Genomic DNA, 12,575 nt, shown 5'->3' with positions numbered 1-12,575 from the left:
AAAAATGCCTTGACAAAGCTTCGGGACGGAGAGGATGAATCGGATATGAGCGCGATGAGTCGGGGGACTCACGATAAGCGCTATGGCTGGATAACAATATGTCTCTCCTACAGTACCAAAGAGATATCAAACTTGAAGCCCCTTGCTCGTAGGGATTCATCCAAATCTGGAAGCTAATCTAAGAAGGGAAGAAACTCTCCCAATTTTTAGATCTCTGCCTCTTGTTTACTTATTTTTTGTTGTTTTTCATGACTCTGCTAAAAGTTATCTATTGGAATTGTAGGGGGGCCTCCAACCCTCGCACAGTAGACCGCATCAAAGATCTGACTTCTAGATTGAAGCCTCACTCCATTTGTCTGACTGAAACTAAAACTGATGTCCCTAGAGCCCTCAAGTTTGGCTAGACATTTCAAAACTGTTGGGATTGGGCCGTTGTCCTTGCTTTTGGTCTTTCCGGAGGTATCAATGTTCTTTGGAAACGTGGGATTGGTAAGGTTACTCCAGTTGTGGGTGCTAAAACCTCTCATCTTATTATTACGTCTGGCTCTCTCTCGTGGGTTCTTTCTATTATATATAATTCACATCATCTTTCTAATCAAACTTCTCTTTGGAATTCCCTCTCGACTTTATCCCCCCTAAATCTCCCATGGCTTATGGCTGGAGACTTTAATGCCATAGTATCAACTAGTGAGAATAAGGGAGGACAGTTTCAAAATTATCTCTCTAAGTCTCGAAATTTCTCTAATTTTATTGCTCAAAATAATCACTTGGTGTAATGGCCACACCCGTTCTTCTTAGGGATGAGCTTGCCTCTATTGGTTTCTTGCAAATGCTAATTGGTTATCGTGTTTTGATTCTCATGTAAATCAGCATCTCTCTCGTGCAACCTTTGATCATTCCCCTCTCTTTCTAACTGCTAAAAATGAAAACTTTCCAATCAAAAGAACTTTCCACTTTGAGAATTTTCTTTTTGAGTATGAGGGTTATCACAAAAATGTTTCCAATGCTTGGGCGAGTTTTCATCTTGCCTCTCCCTTAACATCTTTCTCTGACTATGTTGCTCGTACTAGGATTAATACCATCAAATGGAAAAATGCAGGGTTCATACCTATCGACGTGGAGATTTAGAACATTGATCAGGAAATTGCTAGTATCGAGGCCATGGATCCCTCTTCTTCAGATCCTTGGACTCACTTGGGCTCCGGTCGTTCTACAATCGCCAAAGCGCCCTTCTTCACCAAAACTCCATTGTCTGGGCCCAACATGCTCGCATGTAGTGGGTGCTTGGGGGTGATCAAAACACTGATTTCTTTCAAAACATGGCTCGTACTTGTAAGTAAAAAAACAAAATTTCTAAAATCCAAGATTCTTCAAGTAACCCTTTTGAGACTGAGGATGGCATTTGTGGTTGCTTTTTTATTGGGAACTCATTGGTGACCATCTTTTTACAGTTGTTTTGTATTTTTTTAGTATTTCTAAGCTTCCGATTTCCTGGGGAATTACGTTTGTGGTCCTATTCCCAAAAATGATAATCCATAGCTTGTTAACGATTTCCATCCTATTTTTTTTATGCAATGTTTCCTATAAAATTATTTCTAAATCCTTGCTTCTCGTCTTAAGCTGGTGATTCATAATTTGGCCAGTCAAGAGCAAAGTGGGTTTATTCCTGGGCACTCCACTTTTGATAATATCCTCGCGGCCCAAGAAATCTCCCATTCGCTTGAGTCTAATTCAAATTCTCCCTTTGGATGTTGATCAAAGTAGATTTTGAAAAGGCTTTTGATAATCGAGTGGTCTTCCATTCTTGCCACCATGTGCAAAATGAACTTTCCTTTAATATGGATTTTGTGGGTTCAAGAGTACCTCTTTTCCTCTTTATTCTCCCTTCTTATTAATGGCTCCCATTTTCTTTAGTTCTCCAACTCTAGAGGGGCCCGCCAAGGGGACCCTCTATCCTCCCTATTTTTTCACTCTTATAACCCAAAACTTACCTGTATTCTAAATCATGCCCTTCACATTAATCTGCTCCCTAGGCCACGACTCTAATTTTAGGCTCAATTTTAATCACCTTATGCTTGCAGAGGATCTAATCCTGATCACCAGGGCCATTAGGGAAACAATCAAGAATTGTCTTCTTTTCTTGAACATTTACAAAAACATTACAGGCCATTCTCCTAATCAAAATAGGTCTATTCTCTTCATCCTTTCTTGGTGTAACAAAAGACTGGCTGGCTCCATTTCCAATATTTTGAGCATTTAACTCGATCATGTTCCCTTCCACTACTTAAGGTTTCCTATATCTCCTAAGAAGCTCAATATTTCCCACTGTCGTCCTTTAGTGGGTAAGATAATGGCTTCTATTAACTCCTGGAGCCATTCCACCCCTTCATTAGCTGGCAGAATGGTTCTGATTAACAATAGTATCTTTCTCTTCCTGAGGCCATTATCAAGGAGATTACCAGATTAGTAAGGAGCTTCCTTTGGGGTACTAGTGGCAATAGGAGAGCCTTCTATTCAATTGGATGGAGCATAGTCACTCGAAACAAAACTAGGGGGTGCGGCTCGGCATTAAAAACCTTCACCATGTGAAGCATGCTTTAATGACCAAAACCTTTTTTCTCTCTTGAATGTTAATAACAATATTTGGGTGGAGCTTTTTAAATTTAACTATCCCCGTTGGAGTTTATACAACTCTTCTGGCCATAACTCTACCTCCTAGCTTTTCAAATCCCTTTTTCTTACCATTATTTCGCTTGGTTTTAATTTTAAAATTAACATCTGTAATCCTGGGTTAACTTATTTCTAGTTGGATCCTGGCTTTACTATATTCCCCTATTTATTGATCAATTCATCTCGAATAGCAATTGGAATGTCTCAGCTATTAATACTTATATGGGCCTAAATGTGATAACAATTGGTTTCAAAAGGTCCAGATAGATACTGCTTCCAATAACAATTGGATCTAGTAACCCACTACTTCCCATACTTCAATTGTTCCTGCTATCTACTCCTTTTTCAATGATTGCCTTGTTGTAATCAATTGTATATGAGGTGGAATAAAATATGGAAATTGGAAGTTCCTTCAAGGGTCAAGAACTTCATATGGAAATTTGCCCACTCCAAGCTGCCCACGTGTGATGTTTTTTATAATTTAAACTTTGGGCCACGTACCCTTTACCATCTCTGCAATTTCGTCCCTAAAATTGCATATCATTTATTTTGGGAATGTCCTATAGTTCTAAATTGTTGGAGTTCTATCTTGCCTTCTTTAGGTTACACACCAGCTCGATCTGTCGATTCGCAGCTAGGGATTGACTTATCTCTGCTCTAAAGTTCTCCTACAACAAGTTTCTAGGCAGAGTGGTGCTTGCCATAACCCTCTGGCTTAAATGGAAAACTCGTTGTGACTTAATTTTTAGAGATCTTCCTTTAAATCCAAACATGATCCTGTTGAAAGCTTGGCGCCTGACCAAAGAGTATTCGAATCAAAATAAAATTTCGTTCAGGGACGTTACACATTCTCCTTTCTCTGATCCAATCTTCATTTTATCTCATGCTTCCTAGATCAATAGCTCTGCTCCCACGTGCTTGGGGTTTGCCTTCATACTAAATCATAGTTCTTTTTATTTGGCAAGTGCATCACCTTTTGTGACTCCTCCACCTTTTGTGACTCCTTCATCAATACCTAAATATGAAGTGAACGCAGACTCAAGTCTACACCGATTGTGTCGTAATTGTGAATTTATTGCAAAACTTTCAACTGCTAGTCTCTTGGAGGCTCAAGAATGATGCTCGTTAACTTAAATCTCTTCTCTCTCGCTTACAAAACTTTGAACTTGTCCTCATTCCTCAAGAGAAAAATGCGATGGCATATCGGATCGCTCTTCACGCAAGACAAAATCCAGAAATCTCCCTCTTTGCCAGAGGGATGCAACTTCCCTTATGGCTTTATGAAGCCTGCTCTAGGATGGGCATCTTTTTCTAACTCTTTTTATTTTCTTATTCTTTTTTTGAGCTTCTGCTTTTTTGCAAACATATGAGGAATAATCTTAGACAACCTTTGACTTGTCAAGTCACCATGTCAGTGTGTGCCATTTATATGACCATGACATAAATATCAATCGATCAACAAAAGCTCAAGTCACTATGTTAGCATGTGTAATTTTTAATGTAGGCATTGAAACAGTTGATCACTTACTTTTATCCTGCCCGTTTTCCACGCATATCTGGAATTTTCTCATTCCAATTTTTTAGTTACCATTACCATCATAGTTGGTTCATGCTCTTTGGGGAACATGGAGGCCCAAACTCTCCTCTCACGTGAGAGATGTTGGGTACCTCATTATCAACACATTAGTGTGGAACATTTGGCTAGAAAAAAATGCACGCATCTCTAGAGATGCCTACTCTCATGTAACATTGTTGTTTGCAAATGTATTCATATGTTCCTACTTTGGTCGAATGCGGTACCATACAAGAAGAAGCCAAGATTGGAGGATTTAGTTGTTTCTACTACATGTAGCCTGGACTTCCTGTGCAACTACCCAAGATTTGGCGAGGAAGACAGAGCAAAGTAATCTATGGTGTTTTTTTTAAAGAACCTCAAACTAGAGGCTATTTCATTAAATATAAAACTAAGACAAAAGATACAAGACAATACACTGGAAGGAACAAAAATTAGAATACAAAACCTGAATCATTAAAGGACTTCATAATCCAAAATGAGAGATAACGACAAAAAAAGAAACAAGTTGAGTGACGAGTGATTGAAGCCAAGAGCAGCGACCTTGCTAGCCGAGACCAACCAGGAGCAAGGAATAGCATGAAATTTGGGCTGACCATGCATGTTGAAGAGGGACTGAATATCATGAATCAAGTAGGAGTAACTCCAATGCAAAGTAGGATCTAGATTTATAAGAAGTTTGGCCATAGAGCTATCATTCTGGAAAATATGTTGTATGGTGATGTGATGATCCAGAGCAATTTGAAGAGCATGGAGCAAAGCGATCAAGTTATTCCCGAGAGAATTATCAGAAGGCTGAGAGCAGCACCCTACAACAGAAACACTATAGTTAGGTTTGGAAATGAAAAAACCAAATGCACTAACTTGAGTAGCCTGGTTGAAGCAAGAATGGAGGAAGAGGAATTGCCCATCAGCGAAAGTGAAATTGTTTAGGAGAAGTCACTGCCCGTAGAGGTCCAAATGGCTGTTGGTGAATTCATGAACATGATTGAGTGCTCTGCAGATAATTGCCTGAAAATTTGGATTAACATTTCTAAATATAGCATCGCAGCGAGATTTCCAAATGAACCAAGCAATAACAGAGATGACTGAGATGATATACAAAGAGCAATTGCCACTAGCAAACCAATCCCCAGCCTTGTAGCCAGAAGGGAAGAAAATCTGCTTACCCAAATGGCTACCAAGCTGAGTCCAAATACCAGCAACCTTAGGGTAATAACAAAATAGATGATCAATTGTTTCTTGGTACAAACCACAAAAAATACAAGGTTTATCAGGCCCTAGGTTTAGGCGATATAGGAAATCAGTAGTAGATAGCCGACCATGAAATATAAGCCAAAGAAAATGCTTAACTCGCTGGCAGTGAAAGTTTTCCAAATGAGCTACCAACCATTCCAATAATCCCACAAATTGGAACTGTGGTTTAAATGATGATATATTGCTATAGAAAGTTTGTTCTTACCTGTCTTAGGATATCAAATCCAATGATTAGAAGAATCACAATCTATAGAACCAAGATTCAATGTATCCAAGGCAAGGTTGAACCCAAAGAAATGGTTTAGATTGTCATGATTCCTGTTACACTTACAAATTTCATTGTTATCTCATGCATTTAGCTAAATAATCATGCATTTTTCCTAGTTTTCATAGTGATTTCCTCTCTCTTTTTGTACAAACTACTTTCTCTAGTTGTTTTGATTTCAGAAAGCAAGAATTGGTTGAGAAACCCTAGAGACTGGGAAGAAACACAACCTATCTGTGGTCTGCGAGAAGTACTTATGGTCAGTAAAGTGACTGGGGCCCAGCTTCCATCTTTGGCTATAAAAGAACCAGAAAAGGTGCTTTAGGGTAAGAAGAAAGTAAGGAGAAAAGGAGCTGGTGGTTGGAAAAGAAGAAAAGAAGCTCTGAAGACTTTGAGAAGAATTTGGAGAAGAGAGGCGGAGTTAAGTCAGACCCACTGTAGGCGTTATAGGGGAGTCCTCTCGACCTTGTTGTCATTTGTTTCTGCTGAGAACTTTTATTCTTTCTATCTTTCTTTTGTAACCAAGACAATGTGTGTGTAGAACTTTACTTAGGTTTGGGATTAGCCCAAGGTATTAAGTGTTGATGTGTTGATACTTTTTTTGTATGGATCTTTTAAGCTTAATAGTAGATTCCTTGAGTTGATTTCTGATTTAAGTGCACAGCTTGTAATTGTGGAAGCATTACTTGCCTATCTTAGAGATCTAGATTAGCGAGAAGGGTAACCTGGGCCTTGGAACCTCATTAATCACCCACAGACTTATTGAAAAGGTAATTCTTGAGGGTCTTTTTGTAATCTTACGTGCTTATTCGGGTTTTGAAAGGGTTTATCTACCATGAAAGTAGAAGATGGCCCTACAAGACCTAACTTGTTATCTCTTGAAAAGAGTGACAAGTGAGCTTAGGATTAATGCCCTTCAAAGAGATCTACCCAAATCTAGTCTAGATCCAACACATTATTCATGTTACACCTTGTGGTGGGTTCCCAAACCTAAGTCTATTTTAACATCAGTGTAATCCACGATACCTGTGTTTTACTGACCTTGATTGTGTTTTATTCCTTGCTTCTTGCTGTTCCCAATTCCCACCTTTTTAATTGTCTAGATAACCCCTTGTTGAATAGGTTGGTAATCATACTTGGTCCTCGTGAGATCGATACTTATTTACTACTTAGCAAAACCGTGTGCTTGCGGTTGTGCAACAATTCCACTAACCATCATGAACAAGGTCCAAAAAAGAAAGTTGATCCGCATCCACATTCATATTAAGAAAAGTAGGCTTAAGTGCAATGGGAATATCAAAACACTAGGGGTCCTAAAATAAAGAAGTGGAGTAAGGATTAATAGAGTTTATACGACAATAAGGTTTAATACGAGAGGAAGAATTGTATAAACAGCGGAAAAACCAAGAATATTTAACAGGAGCATGATCCTTCCAGAAATTGAAATTACCGTATTTGAGACTTAAGATGTTCACCCAAAAAGTATCATCATTGCTGAGAAGTTTAAATAAATGTTTAGCCATTAGAGAGTACTTGATGATGGAGAGATTCATGATACTGAGACCCCTTCAGTCTTACCTTCATTAATTATACTCCAGCTCACATTATGGATACCCTTTCCATTGCTAGTTCTGTGCCATAAGAATTTCCACACTACTTTGGGAAATTTCATTAGGAACGGATTCAGGGATTGAGTAGACAGAGAGAGTGTAGATCGAGGATTGAGAGAAGGAGGATTGATCATAATGGTTTTGGCGGTTGCAAAGAGGTGAAAGTTACTCCATCTAATGTAAGTTTGCCGAATTTTGTCTACCATAGGTCTAAATGCAGTAGTAGCAATTTTCTTAGGGGAAATCCAAATGCCAAGGTATTTGAAGGGAAAAAAGGCTTTACTAAGGTTTAAGATGGAGCAAATACGATGAAGAATGAATTTGTTACACCACGAAGGGAAGAAAATTTGCGATTTGGTTAAGCTAGGTCATTGACCAGTAAGGTAAAAGTACTTGGCTAAACAACAAGTACTGTTTCTTGCAGCAATTCTGGATGCAGAAGAAATAAGGATGAGATCATCAACGTATATTAAATGGTTGAAATTGCAGGACAAATTGGCGTTAAATCCAAGAATTAAATTATTTCTTAGGCCCTGACTGAGCAAAGAGGTAAGAATTTGGGAAACCAAAATGCAAAGGTAAGAGGAAAGGGGATCCCCTGCATGATACCTCTAGAAGAAGGAAACCAGCTAGTGGGATTACCATTGATGATAAGTGAGAAAAAAACTAGAAGAAATACAAGTTTGAATCCAAGAGATCCAAGGAGGAGGGAAATTCATTTTAGCAAGAATAGCAAGAATTGCACTCCAGCTTACCGTATCGTAGGCCTTTTCGATATCCAATTTGATCAGCATCCTTGGGGGTTTAAGGTATCATTCTCCATGGTATGCACAATCTCTTGCACAGCAGTGATATTATCAAATGGGCTATGACCAGAGACAAAGCCAGCTTTCTCACGGGCAATCAAATGAGGGAGAACCAATTTGATATGATTGGCAAGAATTTTGGTAATAATTTTGAAACAAACATTGCAAAGAGATATAGGACGAAATCTAAAATCACCTTGGGTTTATCTTTTTTGGAACAAGGACAACATAGGTTTTCCTCCAAGAAGAAGGCATAATAAAGTGCTCGAAAAAAAAAAACCTAATGGTAGAAAACAGATGTTCGCCAATAACAGAACAAAAATTGCGAAAAAAATTTGACATTGAAACCGTCTGGGCTAGGGGACTTACCTATGGGGAGATCAAAGATAGTACCATACACTTCCTCAATGGTTACCTCCTGAATCAGAAGGGCAACCTCCGCATCAGAGAGGCGAGGAAAGTCATTCAGGAGAGAGTTGATAATATCGATCATAGGAGTAGGTGGAGCTGCACCAGATGACCAGAGATCCTTGTAAAAGTTGAGAAACACATTTTCAATGCTTACCTAAGTGTTGTGTATATTTCCTTGAAGATCAGAAACTTGGGAAATGCTGTTATGGAGAAAGTGTGTGCGAGTGATGGCAAGGAAAAAAGCGAATGTTCTTGTCCCCATCCATAATCTAATCGAAGTGAGCCCGCTGAGCCCATTTAGAACAATATTGACGCTGAGGGCAGTAAGCTTGGCATATTGTTCCATGAGAAGAGTGTGATTGTTCAAGGAAGGGTCCGACTCCTTTAAGCGACAGATGTTGGCTTTAGTGTCCAATAAACAAGACTCAAGTTTATTGACCCCAAGCCGCCACCAGTTCGAAAGACGAAAATGAGCACGAGAGAGTAAATGCATAAAAGATTGCATAGGATTACCATGGGAATTATGATGCTAGGTATCATAAACAGCGCTATGGCAACCCAAATAATCGATCCAGAAATTCTCAAAGAGAAAAGGGCTTTTCTTAAGATTCTGAGAAGAAGAAGAGGAATGAAAAAACGGGGAATGATCGGAAAAAACGCGGTTAAGATGCTTAAGGTTATTGGTTTAAAAAAAGATCAGTCCATTCCAAATTAACTAAACAACGATCTAGTCTAGCCCACCGACGGGCTAAACCAGATTGGTTGTTACACCAAGTGTAAGAAGAGCCAGTAAAATTTAAATCAATTAAATTGTTACTGTTCACAAAGTCAAGAAAAAACCTAGATTTACGGTCGTAGTACGCAAATAATCCCCCCCTGTGCTCACTTTTACAAAGGATTGAATTGAAATCACCAAGAACAATCCAGGGGAGACGCAGAGAGGTAAGCTTGGAAAGCTCATGCCAAAGAAAACACTGTTTACGGAAACGGGTAGAGTTGTAAATCACAGAAACCATAAAATTATTAGAGGGGTTAGTAGAAATAATGATATGTAAAGCTTGTTTGGAAACAACGATCGGCGAAACCCGGCCAATAGAGTTGTGCCAAAGAACCGGAATACCTTTGGAATAGCCATTCGCTAAAATAGCAGCCCAATCCCAGCCACGAGGGATTCTTTTAGTGAAGCGATTAGTCCTATCGGAGTTGGCTCTCGTTTCGACAAGACACACCAGGAGGGTTTTGTGGGTTCGGATGAGACAGAGGATGCGAGAAGAGGTGTCCCGAGATGAGAGACCCGTGTAGTTCCAGCATATAATGTTAACTATCATCATAAATAAACTTAAAGAAGGAAAACCAGCACAGATAACTCCCTGAAAAAGGGTGACAATTAACCAAAACAGGGTCATGAGCTTGGACCGGCACCAGGATCCCCTAGTTCTAATCTCTCCTTTTTTTTGGGATGAATCCACTGGGTGTACACTTTTTCTAATGAGAAATTCCCTATGAAATTCTTCCTGATACTGGATGAGTGTCAAAGAATCATTAGGTCCCTCTTCTTTAGACATCTCGTCATCGTCGTCTTCGGAGCAATCCCCATCATCGTTGTGGTCTTTGTACATACTACCCTCATCAAGAGCCTCAATAACCCTGTTCACGCATCAGTGTGAGAGTAGGGTTCCATTGAAGTATGAGGGAGAGGGGCAGGAAGGATAGATGTTCGAAGAACAGGTGGGGGCGAGTTGGAGCGAGAGAAAAGTTCTTTCCAAGACTGATGATTTGAGAGGGAGAGGTGGGCGGCAAAGATGGAGAAAGGTGAGTGGGTGGGGTGGCCAGGGTTGGCTATAGGAAACGGTGAATTAGATTGAGGGTTATGGCAGAGCCTCGGGAAGAGATTAGATCCTGATGATCAGTAGGATGGGCGATCTCAACGGTTGGGCTAAGATTAGATTGGTCATAGATAGTAGGCGGCTATTAAGCAACATGGGAACTAGTGTTAGTGGCCTGGGACAATGTGGATCACCTGCTCCTGAGACCACTTTTACCACCTCAGATGTTGCGACCAACAACGCCTCGAGATTTAATTGCATCGGGGCTTGGGACGGCTACAGAACCCAGGGACACGCGATCGGCCTCGAGGTCCACCACTTCGTCCCCGAGTTCCACTTCCCTGCCGGGAAACAAGAAGCTAAGGGCCATAGTCATTCTCCGTAGGCTGCAAGTGATTTTGTTCAGCAATTACCGTCACAGAACGATCAGGGCCAGAGAGAGCATCCTCCATGTTCTGATCCTCGATGGGTGGAACCAGGGTAGGATTGACCACCGTATGTCCCGAGGGGACAAAGAGGCGGATGATGCTTACCGGTTCCAGACGTCGATGACAGGGAACAAGAGTTGCTGCCATGCCCAATCAGACCACAAATATAACAGAACGTTGGTAGCCGCTCGTATTGAACAACACCAAAGACACGTTGAGCATCGTCCCCAAGCCAAAACCCACGACTGTAATCTATGATGTTTCGACCCTAACTTGTGTGGGTTAGGGACCTTCTTTCCTTCTATTTCTTTGGTGTTTTGTAGTTTGTTATCTTGATTTCATGTACTCTGTTTTGTCTCCACTTCTATTGGATGTTGTTTAGACTTCTTTTTAATTTAATAGCATGTGATTTATCCACTTTTTCCAAAAAATAAAAAAAAATAAAAATAAATAAAAATAAAAATAAAAACAAAAATTCACAAACAATCACATATCCACTATAAAGATTAAAACACTGGCACATGAAATGAAAAATATTCCAGGCTCTGCTTCCTGCCACATGAAATGAAAAATATTCCAGGCTCTGCTTCAAGGAAACCAAGCAAGAGAACAACTCTATACCATAACCATTAGAAAATGGAGACAACCAGAAAAAAGCCATAATCAGGAAACCTTCTAAAGCAACTGTCCGCAGTCATTCCTGAGAGCTTTAACAAAACAAAGTTTTGCACAAGACCATGAAAAAGAACGATGCCAGAACCAGCTGTAGCAGCAAATATCAGTGCTTTGCTCTCAACAAATTCCTTGGGAAATTTCAATGTACAAACGCATTTTATTAACACAAATTAACTTCAGAAACATAATGCCAAAATCAATCAACTAAAGAAGTGGGTAAAGGATCGGCATCAGCAGTGCCTAACTGGAGCTGCAAGGCATGAGTTACACGTAGCAAGTGTTAGATGGAAAATATTAACTAATTTTCATTAATTAAAACCTACAATGTACAAGGTATATATAGATACACAGGTATAGATAAATATGGTAGCTATATAATATAGATATACAAATCAGATACACAGTACATGATTCCCTAACACCCCACCCACAAACTCCTGTGGATCGAGTATCACGAGTTTGGACAAGAGAAAGTCATGGTGTGCTCGTGTCTGAGATTTAGTAAACAGATCCGTGAGTCGACGCTCGGAGGGAAATCAAACTAGGGAGCCGAATGCCTTTGCTATACCGATCACGCAAAAAGGCATCAACACCAATACGCTTTGGAGAGGAATGTTTGATCGATTCAAAGTGATCCGAATGGCACCAGAGTGTTGTCACAATGTAGAGGAGTAGGAGCATGCGAGACAACACCAAGATCATGCAAGAGCCAGCTAGAACCAAACAATCTCCTCAAATGAAGAGGTAGCTATAGCCTCGAGCTCCGCCGTGCTAGATCAAGAAACACCAGTTTGCTTCTTGGACGTCCAGGCAATGAGAGAAGAGCCTAAGAACAAACAGTAATCCAAAGAATGTAACGATCTATCGACGGATCACTCAGCCCAAGTAGCAGCATATCAAGATCGAAGCTCGGAGAATTGTGCTAAGAGAAAAAGAAGACTTTCGTAGATGGAGCCCTCTCAAGATAGCGTAAAAGCCTCAAAAGATGGAGCATAGTGAACTGAAGTAGGTGCACTAACAAACTGACTCAAAACATGCACAACATAGGCAATGT

This window comes from Dioscorea cayenensis, chromosome 13 (assembly GCF_009730915.1).
Source record: "Dioscorea cayenensis subsp. rotundata cultivar TDr96_F1 chromosome 13, TDr96_F1_v2_PseudoChromosome.rev07_lg8_w22 25.fasta, whole genome shotgun sequence".
Lineage (NCBI taxonomy): Eukaryota > Viridiplantae > Streptophyta > Magnoliopsida > Dioscoreales > Dioscoreaceae > Dioscorea > Dioscorea cayenensis.
Note: the sequence above shows the minus strand (reverse complement) of the source record.